This window comes from Protopterus annectens, chromosome 7.part0 (assembly GCF_019279795.1).
Source record: "Protopterus annectens isolate FY-2018-M chromosome 7.part0, PAN1.0, whole genome shotgun sequence".
Taxonomy (NCBI): domain Eukaryota; kingdom Metazoa; phylum Chordata; order Ceratodontiformes; family Protopteridae; genus Protopterus; species Protopterus annectens.
Genome location: NC_056739.1, coordinates 985,512,203 through 985,528,157, shown reverse-complemented (window position 1 = coordinate 985,528,157; position 15,955 = coordinate 985,512,203). Strand labels below are relative to the sequence as shown.

At 39.8% G+C, this 15,955-nt stretch overlaps 1 protein-coding gene across 1 annotated transcript in view; it reads right to left on the bottom strand.

The window, feature by feature from the left end:
* LOC122806122 (protein FAM98A-like) overlaps positions 1–15,955 on the bottom strand; it is a 561,878-nt gene that overhangs the window by 207,431 nt on the left and 338,492 nt on the right. The gene's annotated exons all lie outside the window — the stretch shown is intronic.

The window sequence follows — 15,955 nt, the reverse complement described above, 5'->3', positions numbered from 1 at the left end:
CCATCACTGGATTTACATCATTCCTCAAATTTACATTTGAATTTAGGGTTGACACTATTCTCCTACCTAGATGTTGAATTATCAAAGGACCGTATAAATGGGAGATATATAGCTAAAATCTTTAGAAAACACACAAACTCCAATACGCTATTACACTTTAATAGCTCCCACCCATTTCACCAGAAAAAAGCAGTAATAAAGGGCCAACTTGTACGAGCCGCTAAGATGACCACACTAGAGTCTGAATTCATGCCCAAATGTGAGACACTTAAAAATATGTTTTTGAAGAGATGCTACCCCTAGCATTAATAGATGTCCTTATAAATGAAGTCTATGAAAAAAGAGTTGGTGTTTGGTTCAAGCCTTTACTGAATAAAACCATGGAATCAGCAATGGAATTACCCTTGAATGAGTTGGCAGTCAATGGTCAGGCTGATGTTATTGTTAGTGAACCAGACAGATGTATGTTAAATGAGATTGGTAATAACCATACATTTAAATTTATTAACATTTTCTCTATGGATTCTGGGTCTGTACGAGACATGTTATTGAAAAACTGGAGGTCATTTTTGGATGACCCTTTCATCCAACAAAAAATTAGTGTTAGCCCTGGGTTAATTTTTATAAGAGGGAACACATTTGAAAATAAAAAAACAAGAAGCAAAAATCCACACCAAACAGGACTCAAGAAGAAATGCATGTTTTAATGAAAGGCTTGTCCTTTATACCATCTAGAAATATGTCATTGACTGATATTGTTTTTGATATAAAGAAGTTCACAAGGAATTTAACATTAAGGCATACCTTTAAAACTGATGCACATGACAGTGAATTTGTGTTTAAGAAACCGAGCACCTTTGTTCCTAAGCTTAATTCTTTAGTTAATGCCTTTGAACAAGTTTGCATTACTGATGTATATAATGTTTACTATAATTACAACAGTTATAATGCTGCTAGAAATAATTTAAGTGCAAGTGAATTTTAGGCTTTAAGGAATTTAGAAAATAATGTAAACATTGTCATTAGACCTGCCGACAAGGGAGGCAGGATAGTAGTTTTAGATAGAGATCAATATTTTTCATTAATGCATGATATGTTATGTGATGGAGAATATTATGTTAAGGTTTATTCATTGCATGTGGGCTTTGTTATCACTTCAGTTTCAGAACATATTAAGTACTTGGAAAGAATAGGCCTTATTGACAAAGAATTAGTTAAATATTTTCTGGTGACCAAACCTGTTTTACCTGTTATACAAGGGCTTTCCAAGCTACATAAAAACATAAAGGCACCACCTATGAGGCCAATAGTTTCAGGGAGAGGTTGGTGCACTGAGAGTATTTCTATATACTTAGAGAAGAAATTGAGACCTATTGTTGACTCATCTGTACATGCTTTAAGAGACACTGAACATTTTTTGCATGACTTATATGAAAGTATTAACTCACTATCCATATGTGATGATCTATTTTGGGACAATGATGTATGTATTTAAGGTGGACAGGTCGAGAATTGGCCTCCAACTTTTTCCTTTCTTGGAACTAGGAATAGTCTGGAGTAGAACCCCTTTCCTTGCTCTGCTGTTGGCACTGTTTCCACAGCTCTCATGTTTACTAACTCCGTTATCTGGTGTAGAGCCTCTGTTTTTTGATTTGGAGGTAGATTTGGCATTCCTCTTTTGACTGGTAGAGTGTGGAAGTGAAACCGGTAACCTTGATCTATGGTTTGTAAAATCCACTTGTCTTTTGTTATGTAGTGCCAGTTCTTTGAAAATAAGGTTAACTTTCCGCCTAGAGGAGCTGCTATTTGTTCCCTGGTATGGATTTAGGGTTAAGTCACTGTGGTTGTGCTGATGTAGTGGCAGTGGCTGTGTCTGTGCCTCTGTTGTTGCCTTGCCACTGTCGTCCTCTGTAGGCACCTCCTCTGGATTGGTTTCTGCCCCTGAACGTCTATTCCTGCCCCTTTGAAATTTTGTGGAGTCAGGAAAGGACCAATTTTGGCAGGCCAGTTCCTGCTAAACCTTGGGGTTGAACCTGCAAGAAATCTTTAACAGTTTGAACAGATTTTGCCTTTTCTTCCATTTTCTTCATAACCTGCTGGGCAGGTGTACCAAAACAAACTTGTCTTGTCCATAGGAGCATCTAGCAACTTAGCTTTAACATGATCCGTAAGGCTTGTTCCTTTAGCCATGCATGCCTTCTTATCACTGTGCCAGTCATGGCTGATCTAAATGAAGCCTCCAGTGCATCATAGCCACATTTTAAGGAATGGTTGCTAACCTGTTGTATGTTATTTACCATTTCTAATACATATTTCTTATCAAGAGATTCATCAGTGGTTAGTTTTTAGTTAACTGATCAAGCATAAACTCTTGGTATTGTATCATGTGAAACTGGCAGTTTAAAGCTCTAGCTAAGAGAGTAGCTGAAGTGTAGACCATTTTACCCCATCTGTCTAATGACCTTGCTTCCCTTCAGAAGGAATAGGGTTTTTAGCTATGGTCGGCTACTGCCTTGGGACCCTGGGATATAGTTTCTGGGTCTGCAAGTGGGGCCTTGTAAAGGTGGTGATGAGTATCTGGCACCCTGTAAAATCTGTCTGGTTTGGCAGGGCTGGGGTAAAGAATCTGGAGCGGAGCAAACATCATTGAAAGCATCATCCACCACAGAGAGAACAGGAGGTATAGCTAAGGGCCTGTGCTGTGGGAGGTGCAGAAAAGTCCTGTCTTTTTCTGGAGTCTGAAAAATCCTGTTGCTGCCATTGGAACTGTTCTCGCATGGCATGCAAGGTTTCCCCAAAGGAGAATTCTTCTGGTGGGGAAGCAGCTGGGATGGATTCTTCAGCATCAGAATCTTCAAAATTGGAGAAGGGAGCCTCTGGCTGGTCAGTTATGTCTGATTCATCAGCAGACTCATCAGAGGACACTGGCTCAGGGGCTCTGCCCTAGGTCTCTTCTCTGGGGCTGAGAGGCCCTGTCTGGGTGAGATTGAGATCCTAATTAAAGAAATTAAATCTTCTGCCAAAGTAAGCATTTGAGAACCAGAAGAGGGCCTGGATGTGGGGGTTTAACAGGCACTGTTTTATAGTCTTGGCTGCTTTAGTTCTGGCGAAGGCCTTAATGGACATGGCTGCTGGAGGCCTAGCAGCACCACGCTGGGGTAGAGACATCCAAGGGGTTGGTGTCTGATAAGTCAACCTCCGTACTGTGTTAAAATTCCGAGGCCGAGTCAAGAGTTGTAGCTGTGGTCTCAGCTGTAGGAATAGGTTCAGCTGTACTTTGATCAGTTTTCTCGGCTTCGCCAAAACCGAGACACTCGCCGTTTGCTTAACCATGGTTTCGGGCCAAACCGGGGATCGCGAGTGTCGGCTCTTTATCTTTATGCGTTTGGCAGATTGGGTAGTCGGAGGATCTGACAGCATAATGTAAGCAAAATCAAAACCGAAAAACTGTTCTGCAAACTCCGACCGACGCCTAAGCGCTCGCCGGGTTGAAAGAAGCACAGGCCTAACAGGCTGCTACGTCGGTGGGCTGGGCCTAAACAAGGCAGACAGTAAGAGTGGAAATCCTATGAGGTATTTGTTTCCCACAGGTTAAACAATTGTTAACTTTTCTGACATCGGCTGAGGCAAGAAAGAGTCCCCAACGGGTACTTAGCTTTAGAAGTCTTCGGCAGTATTCGCAGAAGTAATCTCTGGATCGACCGACCGGCACTTGCTAACAGCTTCTGCTTCGGCACCACGTGCAAGAAAGACTGAGGGAAAATGGCGTCGGGCTGATGCTTTATACCAAGACCAACAGAGATGACGTCGGGTGAAGTGCGACATCAGCCGAAGCCGGACCCGGACTTTGGAATCCGGCCGACTGAAGGGCTGCCTGACGACAGGACAACCCAGTTGTTATGACTGCAGATGCATCCATGAAGGACATCAGCATTTGCTTTAGTCGTGGAGTTTGAATTCATAACCGCATTCGCTTCAGTAATATTCTCCAATGAGAAAGACAACTGAGGCGTAGGAGGTGAACCACTTGCCATATTACTAACTCAAAAAAAACAAACAAAACAAATACTATAACTAATCAAAAAGACTCAAGGCAAGGTACAGCCACAGTTTATCCACAAAGAATCAACAAAGACAGGTTAATAGAATCAAAGTAAGCGCTTTCGTCCAAACCAAATGAAAGAACTTCAATTTTTTGACCCCCCCCCCTTGCACCAGTAATATTTGGCCTACTCAAGATCCACAAAGACTTACACAATCCTCCATTCCGACCTATAGTGGATGGTAGGAACTGTGTAACGTATGGATGTGCTAAGCTTGTGGATGAAAAACTTAAGAAATTCCTGAGTGGTGAATCCCAAATTTCTAGGGATTCATGGGATTTTTTAAAATCTTTAAATAGTTTAAACTTTCAGGGTAATTACAACTTCCTAACCAGTGATATCAAGGATCTTTACACAGTGATCCCCCATGACCTTGGCATCAGTTGGGTTAGAGAATTTCTTTCCCATAAAGGGGCCTTATCAGAAGTGGACCTGATTGAATATTTGTTGGAAATTGTTCTACATAATAACATGCTGATTTTTAATGGTGAATATTTTTTGCAACAAACAGGTGTTGCTATGGACTCCCCCTGTGGGGGTAGCTTTGTTAATTGTGTAATGGCATATTGGGAGGGAGAATTCTTATTTAAGAATCCCCTATATATAGACATTTTCTGGTACACCAGATTTTTGGATGACATATTCATCATTTTTCGGGGGGACTTAGGTGATGCAGAAAACTTTGTCAATACCATCACTGGATTTACATCATTCCTCAAATTTACATTTGAATTTAGGGTTGACACTATTCTCCTACCTAGATGTTGAATTATCAAAGGACCGTATAAATGGGAGATATATAGCTAAAATCTTTAGAAAACACACAAACTCCAATACGTTATTACACTTTAATAGCTCCCACCCATTTCACCAGAAAAAAGCAGTAATAAAGGGCCAACTTGTACGAGCCGCTAGGATGACCACACTAGAGTCTGAATTCATGCCCAAATGAGAGACACTTAAAAATATGTTTTTGAAGAGATGCTACCCCTAGCATTAATAGATGTCCTTATAAATGAAGTCTATGAAAAAAGAGTTGGTGTTTGGTTCAAGCCTTTACTGAATAAAACCATGGAATCAGCAATGGAATTACCCTTGAATGAGTTGGCAGTCAATGGTCAGGCTGATGTTATTGTTAGTGAACCAGACAGATGTATGTTAAATGAGATTGGTAATAACCATACATTTAAATTTATTAACATTTTCTCTATGGATTCTGGGTCTGTACGAGACATGTTATTGAAAAACTGGAGGACATTGTTGGATGACCCTTTCATCCAACAAAAAAATTAGTGTTAGCCCTGGGTTAATTTTTATAAGAGGGAACACATTTGAAAATAAAAAAACAAGAAGCAAAAATCCACACCAAACAGGACTCAAGGAGAAATGCATGTTTTAATGAAAGGCTTGTCCTTTATACCATCTAGAAATATGTCATTGACTGATATTGTTTTTGATATAAAGAAGTTCACAAGGAATTTAACATTAAGACATACCTTTAAAACTGATGCACATGACAGTGAATTTGTGTTTAAGAAACCGAGCACCTTTGTTCCTAAGCTTAATTCTTTAGTTAATGCCTTTGAACAAGTTTGCATTACTGATGTATATAATGTTTACTATAATTACAACAGTTATAATGCTGCTAGAAATAATTTAAGTGCAAGTGAATTTTAGGCTTTAAGGAATTTAGAAAATAATGTAAACATTGTCATTAGACCTGCCGACAAGGGAGGCAGGATAGTAGTTTTAGATAGAGATCAATATTTTTCATTAATGCATGATATGTTATGTGATGGAGAATATTATGTTAAGGTTGATTCATTGCATGTGGGCTTTGTTATCACTTCAGTTTCAGAACATATTAAGTACTTGGAAAGAATAGGCCTTATTGACAAAGAATTAGTTAAATATTTTCTGGTGACCAAACCTGTTTTACCTGTTATACAAGGGCTTCCCAAGCTACATAAAAACATAAAGGCACCACCTATGAGGCCAATAGTTTCAGGGAGAGGTTGGTGCACTGAGAGTATTTCTATATACTTAGAGAAGAAATTGAGACCTATTGTTGACTCATCTGTACATGCTTTAAGAGATACTGAACATTTTTTGCATGACTTATATGAAAGTATTAACTCACTATCCATATGTGATGATCTATTTTTGGTCACACTTGATGTCGTGTCATTGTTCACGGTCATTCCAAATACTATAGGTATTGATTTTCTAGAAGAGTTTATAGTGAAAAAAGGAACTTACAATGGTGATGAGAAATTGTTACTGTTGGAGTTGATGAGGTTAGTTTTATGCAATAACTTGTTTGTGTTTCAAGACCAAGTGTATTGGCAGAAAAATGGTGTAGCCATGGGGAGCTCTTGCTCCAACAGTTATGCCAATGCTGTGATGGTGACATGGGAGATGAAATATATATTGGATGGGCCCTATAAAAATCATATATATTTCTATAGGAGGTTTGTGGATGATTGCTTCATTTTATGGAGAGGCACAACATCATGTTTATTAGAATTTCTAAACTTTATTAATAATTCGACTCAATTTTTGAAATTTACCATTGATTATTCAGATTCAAAGATTAGTTTTTTAGATGTGTCCGTATTTAGAGACTCAGAAAAGAGAATTACTAGTAAAATGTACAGGAAAGAGTGCTGGGTGAATGGTTTACTCTCTAGGGACAGTATGCACCCTAACTATATATTTAATAATGTTGTACAAAATCAGTTTTTAAGAGCGTCCAGACTGAGTGCTAACACAGAAGAATATGAGAAGAGAATGAGTGCTACCAGTTTAGAACTGTCGCAGAGAGGTTATAATGAAGAAATGGTGGCTAGGAATGAGAACAAAGTTAGACAGTTTAGATATACCAAAGCCAGACCTTATTTTTCGGAAGGGTATGTCAGAAGTCCTAGGAAATATGACACTCAATTAAGAATTAGCATTCCTTATTCCAAAAATGTTAGTATGTACACTGAAATATTTAACAAGCATTGGAATATTTTAACATCAGACCCTGAAATAGCAGAGGTAGTAGGCTTGAGACCACAATTTACATTTAGGAATTATAGAAATTTGAAAAGGAGATTATGCACCCCCAGGTCCAGTTCTACAAAAAATGATAAGAATGGCACAGAGCCCTGTGGCAAATGTGCTCAATGTGTTTATATAAATGAAAGCACGTTTTTTAAACATCCTGATACAGGTAGAAATTTTGATATCAGAGTATTGTCCACCTGAAGTACTATGCACGTGGTATACCTGGCAGTCTGTGAAACCTGTAGTTGTTTCTACGTAGGCAAGACTGACCGAGCCCTGAGGGAAAGGATAAAAGAGCATGTCTATCATATTAAAAGGGTACTATTTTTAATGCTCTAGCCAAACATGTCAGTAGAACAGGTAACAATCACATTTTTAAATTTCAGGTTCTTTCCACAACATCTGAGAATATCAGAGGGGGTGATGTTAGATTAAGAACTGAGGAGATAGAGGCTAGATGGATTGTTATGCTAAGGGCCAATTTTGGACATGGGTTAAATGAAAGTCTACCTATCAGACCAGTTCTTTTAAAAAGGGGTCTGAAGAGATGAGGTGTTTTTATTATTATTTTTATTTTATGTATCTTACAATATTTTTGTGAACATACATATGTATTTATATTTTATATCATACACTTTATGTATATTGATATGTTTTTAACAAGTGTTTTTATATGTGTGTCTTTTTAAATACTATACTGCATGCTATGTGATGTCAACAGATTTTACTGTATAAGGTGTGGTTATTATCTGATTGAGTACACCTGATGAAGCATTGGTGAAAGCACTTGTGTCTCTTTGTAATAAACCAGTACTGCTACTGAAGAATTTTTCATTGCTTTTTTACCTTTTTCTTTGAACTGGAGCCATACCTCAGTCAGTGTTTTTGGACATTTAAAAATAACACTAGAGCATACCCACTAAAAGTGGGAATGACGAAATATGGCAGATGCAATTTCTGCAAATTTATGTTGGTTGCTAATTCTTTCACTCTGAATAATGTAACATACCAGGTTAGAGGTAAATACAATTGTGAAAGTTGTGGTACTGAGTATGTTGCCTTATGTAAATGCTGCCCAGGATTCTATATTGGGAAAACAGAGAGATTCTTTAAACAGAGGGTTTATGAACACCGATAGAATATTGGGAAAGCTAACATCAGGAACGCTTTGGCTAAACATGTCTCTGAGAACCCTGGACACTTTTTCAACTATTCAATAATAGATAATGTTAGCAAGAACATCCGTGGTGGCCCTTGGCCCCTCCGTTTAGAGGGGAGGGAGCTTTATTGGCAGCTCAAAGTTAATGCCTTTGCCAGACCTGACCTCAATAACCAGTGTTCTCTGAAATGTATTTTAAGTTTAAAAGCTTTAGAAAGATAACTTTTATGTTTAAAAACAACTTTTTAAAGTACAGTATTTGTGTTATTATATGTGATTTGTTTTAAAATATGCATGAAAGGTAGTGAAAATGTACTTATTTACTTAATAACAATGTATATGTAGTGTTAATGGGGAGAATATGTCTTTAAATGATTATTAGAGGAAGTGATGTCATTTTATTTGAATTATTTATACTGGCGTTTCGTGGTTTGTAATTGTCTGATGAAGTTCTTTCATTTGGTTTGAACAAAAGCGCTTACTTTGATTGTATTAACCTGTCTTCGATGATTCTTCGTGGATAAACTGTGGATGTATCTTTGTTGAACCTTGCCTCGAGTCTTTTTTGATTAGTTATAGTATTTGTTTTTTTATATCCCTCTAGCATGTCTTGTTAATCTTGTAAAAGAGTCTTAAGTCTCTAAATATCAGAGAAGAAGGACAAGGCTTTGAGACAGTATGTGCCATTTTTATGATTTAAGCCCCTGAGTTTTAGTGAGAAAGCATTGTGGTCATTCCAGCTATGACAAGTGTTTGAGTAGGTACATACCGAAAGGGGCACTATACTCAATGATTCAGCTAATGACTGCAGAGGAACAATTACGCTCCTAAATCTGGGCACCGTATTCTTTGATATAAGCTTTATTTTATTTTATTTATTTATTTATTTATATATGTCCATTTTCAGTAGAGGCGAGGGGAAAAAATCCTCTCACATAAAATTACAAAGAGACATAATAAAAAAAGTACAGTAAGAATATACATTTAGTAATAAGAATAACAAAATACCTAAGGCACACCAAAAAATATACTAGTTCATAGAAAGCATCACATTAAAAGCTAAAGATTAGCAAATTGTTTTAGATAGTCAGTTGGAGAGAAAGAATGTTACAGGATACGAAGGGGGATTAATGAAAATACAAGGGAGAGGAAGAGTGAGAAGCAATGGTCAGTAAGGAGAAGAAGTAATAAGATGGAAAAGAGGACAGGGAGAGAAAAGAGGAGTGGGTCAGAGCATAAGAGGAGAGTAGGGTGATAAGAGGAAAGTATATGTATAGCTAATAAGTACAGTGAATAGTTATAGTAATTTTGGAACATAAAAAAGGACTTCCTTACAATTCCACTATCAGCATGGTTTCCCAGATCTCTAACTATGGATGGGGGGGGGGCAATGTGTCAGTTACAAAAGGAGTCATGCTTACGGAAGGACAAAGTTATCATTTAGCTGAGAGAGAATTTATCTAGGACTCCCTAGTGTGAGATAGTATTGAATGCTTTTGTAAAGTCCAGATAGGCAGTACGCACTGTTTGGCCCTTGTCCATTGCCTCAGTGGCTTTTTCAAAGAAGTCAAGGAGGTTAAGTAAACAGGACCTGTACTTGACAAGTCTGTGGGTCACCTATATCCTTATTTATTAGTTCAATAATGATCCTTTCCATAACCGTACAAGTAAGGCTGATCAGGTTTATGGCTCTAATTAAATGGGTCAGTTGTAGCCCCACCTATGTGCAAGGAAATTACTGTTGCTGTCCTCCATTTGTGTGGCACAAAGCCTGTTTTGAGGCTAATGCTGAATAGTTTCTGTAGGGAGTCTGTTGATTCATGTTTCTGGATATCCAGTAGGCAGCCTGGTATGTTATTTGGCCCCACATACAGTGTTCCTGGCCTTAGATCGTGCTTTAGAATTTGCTGCTATGAGATTTGATTGGGGAGGTGTAGATATGGATATTTGATATGAGAATACTGGAGGACAGAGAAAGGGATGAAGTTGGAGATTAACTTGTCTGCTAGTAGATTGGGTATTTCCTCTGGATTTGAGTAAGTAATATAATTTATTATTAGCTCTGTGCAGTACTGGGCATTATTTCTGACATTTCTAACACAGTCAAAGAAGGTTTTGATGTTATCTTTTGCCTGGGTGATTATTAGTACCTCATAGCTGGCTTTGGATTATTTGATCAGGATACAGAGTGCTTTCTTTAGCTTAACGAGAGTGTTTTTGGCTTCTTCAGTTAGATTTTGTTTGAGTGCAGTGAGTATTTTCCTTTATTATAGAGCCTGCTTATGTTATGGTTCCACCATTGGTTGTTGGGGTTTATTTTTGAATTTTGTGCTGTTTTTACTCTAATGGTAGATGTATCTATTCAACTATTTAGATGTGCACAGAACTTGCCTGTTAGGGATTTTGCATAAGCAGTGGGATCGTCAACGTGGAAGGGGCTTTTGAATTTAGTCAGGTCATCACTCAGTTTCAGTAGCTCAGCCTTTGCATAGCCTCTGAATAATGAGGTATTGGAGAATGCTTATGGCTTCAGACTTGAGATGAATGTGACTGACTTGTGGTCCAATTTGACCAATGGAGGACGTTACATTATGTTTTGAGCACAAGTGTCTTGCACTGGTAAGACCAAGTCCAGGACTTCATCTCCCCTGGTTGGGGTGTGGACTAACTGTTCCAGTTTGTATTCATGAAGTCCAAAAACCTCTGGGTATATGTTTGAGGATGTGCAAGTCTCCCAGTTGATGGTGCAATATGTGAAGTCTCCTAGGAGAATGGCATTTGGATTAAATACATAGGGACCCAACACTGGTTTGCACAGGAAGTATGACCAGAGGATATAGAGGGGGTCCTCTAGACAGTTATGATATGAAAAAAAGGCTTTGTTTATAGCAACTTGGAAGTGTAGATGCTCCAAGTATTTACCCTGTCTAATGAATCTGGAGATTTTTTTAAGAATATTGACATCTATGCCTTTAGTGATGTCTTTTAATGTGGTGGGCCTGTACAAGTGATAGGCATTGAAGTCCTCCACCAATGCAGAGGTGATGATGCATACACCTACATTTTCTAGGATAAATAGTGCCTGTAGGGTTTGTTGAGACTCTTAGCAATAAGCAGCAATACTTCAATGTTGTCCTGATTCTGTTTAGTTTGTTTAGTTGTGCTGGAAGCTTAGAAATACTGACTTTACCTATTAAAAAAAGGCACAATGAGATGGACAAATTTTAACCAATATATGGGAGCCTTGGGGAAAAAGGTGCAGGCCCACCCTGGCAAAGCAGTTTAGAACATCTACCATTTCTTCTCAGGCTGATACACATTGTACCCACTTAGAATGACATCAATATCTAAGGCAATTGTGGAAATTAATTATCTTTTGATTGCATTGTGGCTTTATTCCTGATGATTGCAGGCTACTGCTCAAGGCCATGTTCATACAAGCCTCAGGCACATATTTGGAGAGCTCCACCATGTATTTCTTTATATAGTTCAGTAAGGTAAGTCTCAAGTCATTTACACCCACATATACAATGACTGTCATGTGCAACTAGGGTGCAGGGACTTGAGTGCCTGTGTAATTTTGCGAACACTGGCATCTGGTAGACAACTTGTAGGCTACACACAAAACTGCAATATCCTTTTCTGTGCTTATTTACTGTTTAGTTGCATTTTTCTGCTTAATTTAACCTTAAAAAAAAAAAATTTACTGTTTGCTATTTTCCCACCTTTTTCTATACTAGAATAGTCCGGATCCCAGATTTGCTGGTTTCAGGACTTTATTTTTGTGTTTCTGAGTTGTCCAGACCTTGCTGTGGTAGAGGGAAATCTTTCTGTTTATCAGTGGGAGTGGTAAACATTGCGCTGCCTATCTGTCGCTAGAGGAGTGGTTTCCAGCACAGGAATTGTACCTTGTTGGCCATTTGGGGTTGCTTTCTATCCCTTTCAACTTTCTGTCTTAAAAGTCCATGTTTGCTGCACAGGTTTGCGCACCGCACAGCGCCACTTAGCTAGTTTTAAACTATTACTGGTGCCAGAAAGTCTGCTCTTCAATTTTTTTTAAACTAGCCAGTTTTTCAGTTTTAGCACTCAAACCTGATTCTTTGAGCTCAGCACTTGCTTAGAATTCGTTGAAAGCACTAGATATTCTATAAATTGCTACAGCACTTAACCTTCCTTACTACATAAAGAGGAAAACAGTTTTAGTACTTAAATAAATAAGCACCTATCTAGGCATGTCTAAGGGTCAGCTCCCAGTGTTTTCTCCTGTCCACCTGGTGAATCTGGGCATCTTGGGGCAATGTAGCAATTGCCTCATATACACAGACAACCCACTCCTCCTACCACCCAACATTACAACCTGTGAAAGATGCACTTATACAGCCAAGCTGGAAGTCAAGCTCTCTCCAGCCAAGACTGGACTAGTCAGTCAAGAGGAGAAGGTAAACACCTGCACCACACCACACACAACATGTAGTCCTTCAAAACCTACACCACCAAAACGCACACATAGTAACACAAAACATACACCTACATTTGCGGAGGCTCTTAATATAAATCTGCCCAAGCAACAAAGACCTCCGAAGCTGAAACGCAAACAACCACCACCCCGCAACATAACCCAAGTGACACATAGTTCACAAAAACAGTGGCCACTCAACCTCAGCCCCTAAGGCAAAACATCGTACCCAACACACTAGTCATAGGTGACTCTATAGTCAGGCACACTGATTTCCCACTCGCTGGGCTAAACAAGGAGAAAAATAAAGTCAGCTGCCTGTCGGGTGCCAGGAACTGCCACATAACGCATGCACTCAGGTCACTCCACAACAAGTACAAATACGACTCTGTCATTGTCCATGATGGAGTGAATGACCTAAGATATACCTCCCTGGACTACATGAAAAGAGACATGGAGGAGCTCTCAGATCTTGTAGCACAGGCAGGTATGACCCTAGCCCTGAGTAGCATCCTGCCATCACCCAAAATGATACCACAGTACAAGGACAAAATTATGGAGTTCAACAAATGGCTAAGCTTCTGGTGTCATTCTAAGGGGATCCAGTATCTGCCTGGGATGATATGATTGACAGACCACGATGCTTTGCCAGAGATGGCCTGCACCTGTCGCCCCTGGGATTCCGGATACTGGCCAAGGCTCTTGCCACCCCTACAGAGCCTTTTTGAGGCAAGGTTCAAATGACAAAATTACCACCGTAACAGGTACAAGCAAGCAAAATCTGATGGTAATGCTTCTCAATGCTATAAGTCTAACCTCAAAATGCAATCACTCGAGGCACCCCTTAAAATGGAGAACATCAACATCTGTGTAGTAACAGACACCTGGTTCAAGGCTCCAGAGAGCATCCCTGCAATACCAGGCTACAATTCATACCATACCTTTCGGCCACCTAACCTGGACCAAAAGATTAAAGGCGGAGGCATGTCCATATTCACCAAGGATATCCACACCTCCAGGCTTGTTGCCCAACATAATGCATCTGAAATTCTCCAGGTGCAACTAACACTAGGCAGGACTGCAATCCAAATTGTAGCTTGCTACAGATCCCCCACCATGCCAAAGATTCCCATTCCACTTTTCTTAACATACTGCAAAATATTAAGGTACAACCAAATACCCTAATACTGGGTGACTTCAACAACCCTGCCATTAACTGGGAAAACTACTCATGTACCATCACATTTGCTCAAAGTTTTTTTGGAATTCTTAAATTCCAACGCCTTGGATCAACTTATCCATACCCCCACCAGGAGCACCAATATCCTAGACCTGGTCATTACCAACATGGGTGACAGATACTCCACATCAGAGGTCAGATCCGACCATAAGCTAATCACCCTAGACATCCACATCCCCCCCCCAGGTAACCATCATAAAAAACTTCTCCAAAGCCAACTTCATGCTTCTTAAGAGAGGAGTGGCAAACTTCACGACACCCATGCAGATGGAAAGTAGAACGACGACTGTTGAATCTTACACCAACACACTGTATTAGCACATATATGATTGCATGGACCATGCCATCCAAAACAGAACCAAGATGCTAACCTCAAAAAAAAAGGAAGCCAATCTGGTGGTCCCCTGCCATAAACAAACTCTACAACAGAAGGAAGAAACTGCTGCAAAAAAAGAGTAAAATCCCATGATTGGAAAAACTCCCTTGTCAGCCTCAGTAGGAAAATGAAATCCTTCATAAAATCCTCCAAAGCTAGTTACGAAAAGAAAATCGCCACAGAGTCTAATGACAACCACAAGGCATTCTATAGTTATGTCAAGAATCTCAATGGCAACACTCAGATTTGCTCTGAGTTACAGCACAATGGCACTAAATATACACAACCAACTGATATTGTCAACATCCTGGCAGATAGGTTCAGTGCTAATTTCACCCCCTCACCCCCTAAACGGCCCATCTCAATACCGGAAGAATGCCAAGTCCTGGTAATCACGGCTGCACAGGTAAAAAAACACACACTCCAAAGCCAAGAATATAGCATCCATGGGACCAGACATCCCGGGCTGCGTTCTGCATGAACTACAAAACGAAATGACACCCCACCTAAGTACCATGTTCAGTCATAGCCTCACTTCAGCATTGTGCCTACTGAATAGTGCACAGCTACAGTTATCCCACTCCACAAGGGGAGATCTACCTTGGACCATGGGAACTACCACCCCATTAGCCTGACAAGTCTGATCTGCAAGACCATGGAACATATCATCATGGAACTTATAAACAAAGATATAGCTAACCTTCAAACCCTGGACTACATCAAGTTTGGGTTCATGAAAGGCAGATCACGTCTTCTAAACCTGTTTGACTTCTTTGACACATAATGCAAGCACTCAGGTCACTCCAAAGCAAATACAAATATGACTCAGTCAATGTACATGCTGGTGTGAATGACCTGAGACGTACCTCCATGGACTACATGAAAAGAGACATAGAGGAGCTCTCTGATCATGTAGCCCAGGCTGGTATGACCCTGACCTTGAGCAGCATCTTACACTCGCCTAGAATGATGCCACAGTACAAAGACAAAATGATCGATTTTAACAATTGGCTAAAATTTTGGTGTCATTCAAAGGGGATCCAGTGTCTGTCAGCCTGGGATGACATGCTCGACAAGCCACGTTGCTTCTCTAGGGACGGCTTGCACCTGTCACCACTGGGCTTTCGGATATTGACAAAGGCTCTTGCCACCCCATAGTGCCTTTTTAGGCAAGGCTCAAAGTCAAACCCACCCCATAGACAGCACAAGGAACAAGAAACTAAGGGTAATGCTGCTAAACGCCAGAAGTCTTAACCTCAAGATGCACGCACTTGAAGCTCTCCTCAGTATGGAGAACATCGATATCTGTGCAGTGACAGAAACCTGGTTCAAGGCTCCAGAGAGCACCCCAGAACTACCAGGCTATACCTCATATCATGCTTTTCGGCCCCAAAACCCGGACCGAACCACAAAAGGAGGGGGAGTTTCCATATTTATCAAGGATATCCACACCTCCAGGTTAGTGGCATTGCATGAAGTATCGGAGACCATCCATGTGCAACTAACAGTGGGCAGGACTGCTTTTCAGTTTATAGCATCCTACAGACCACCCTCTCAAAGTCAGGAATCC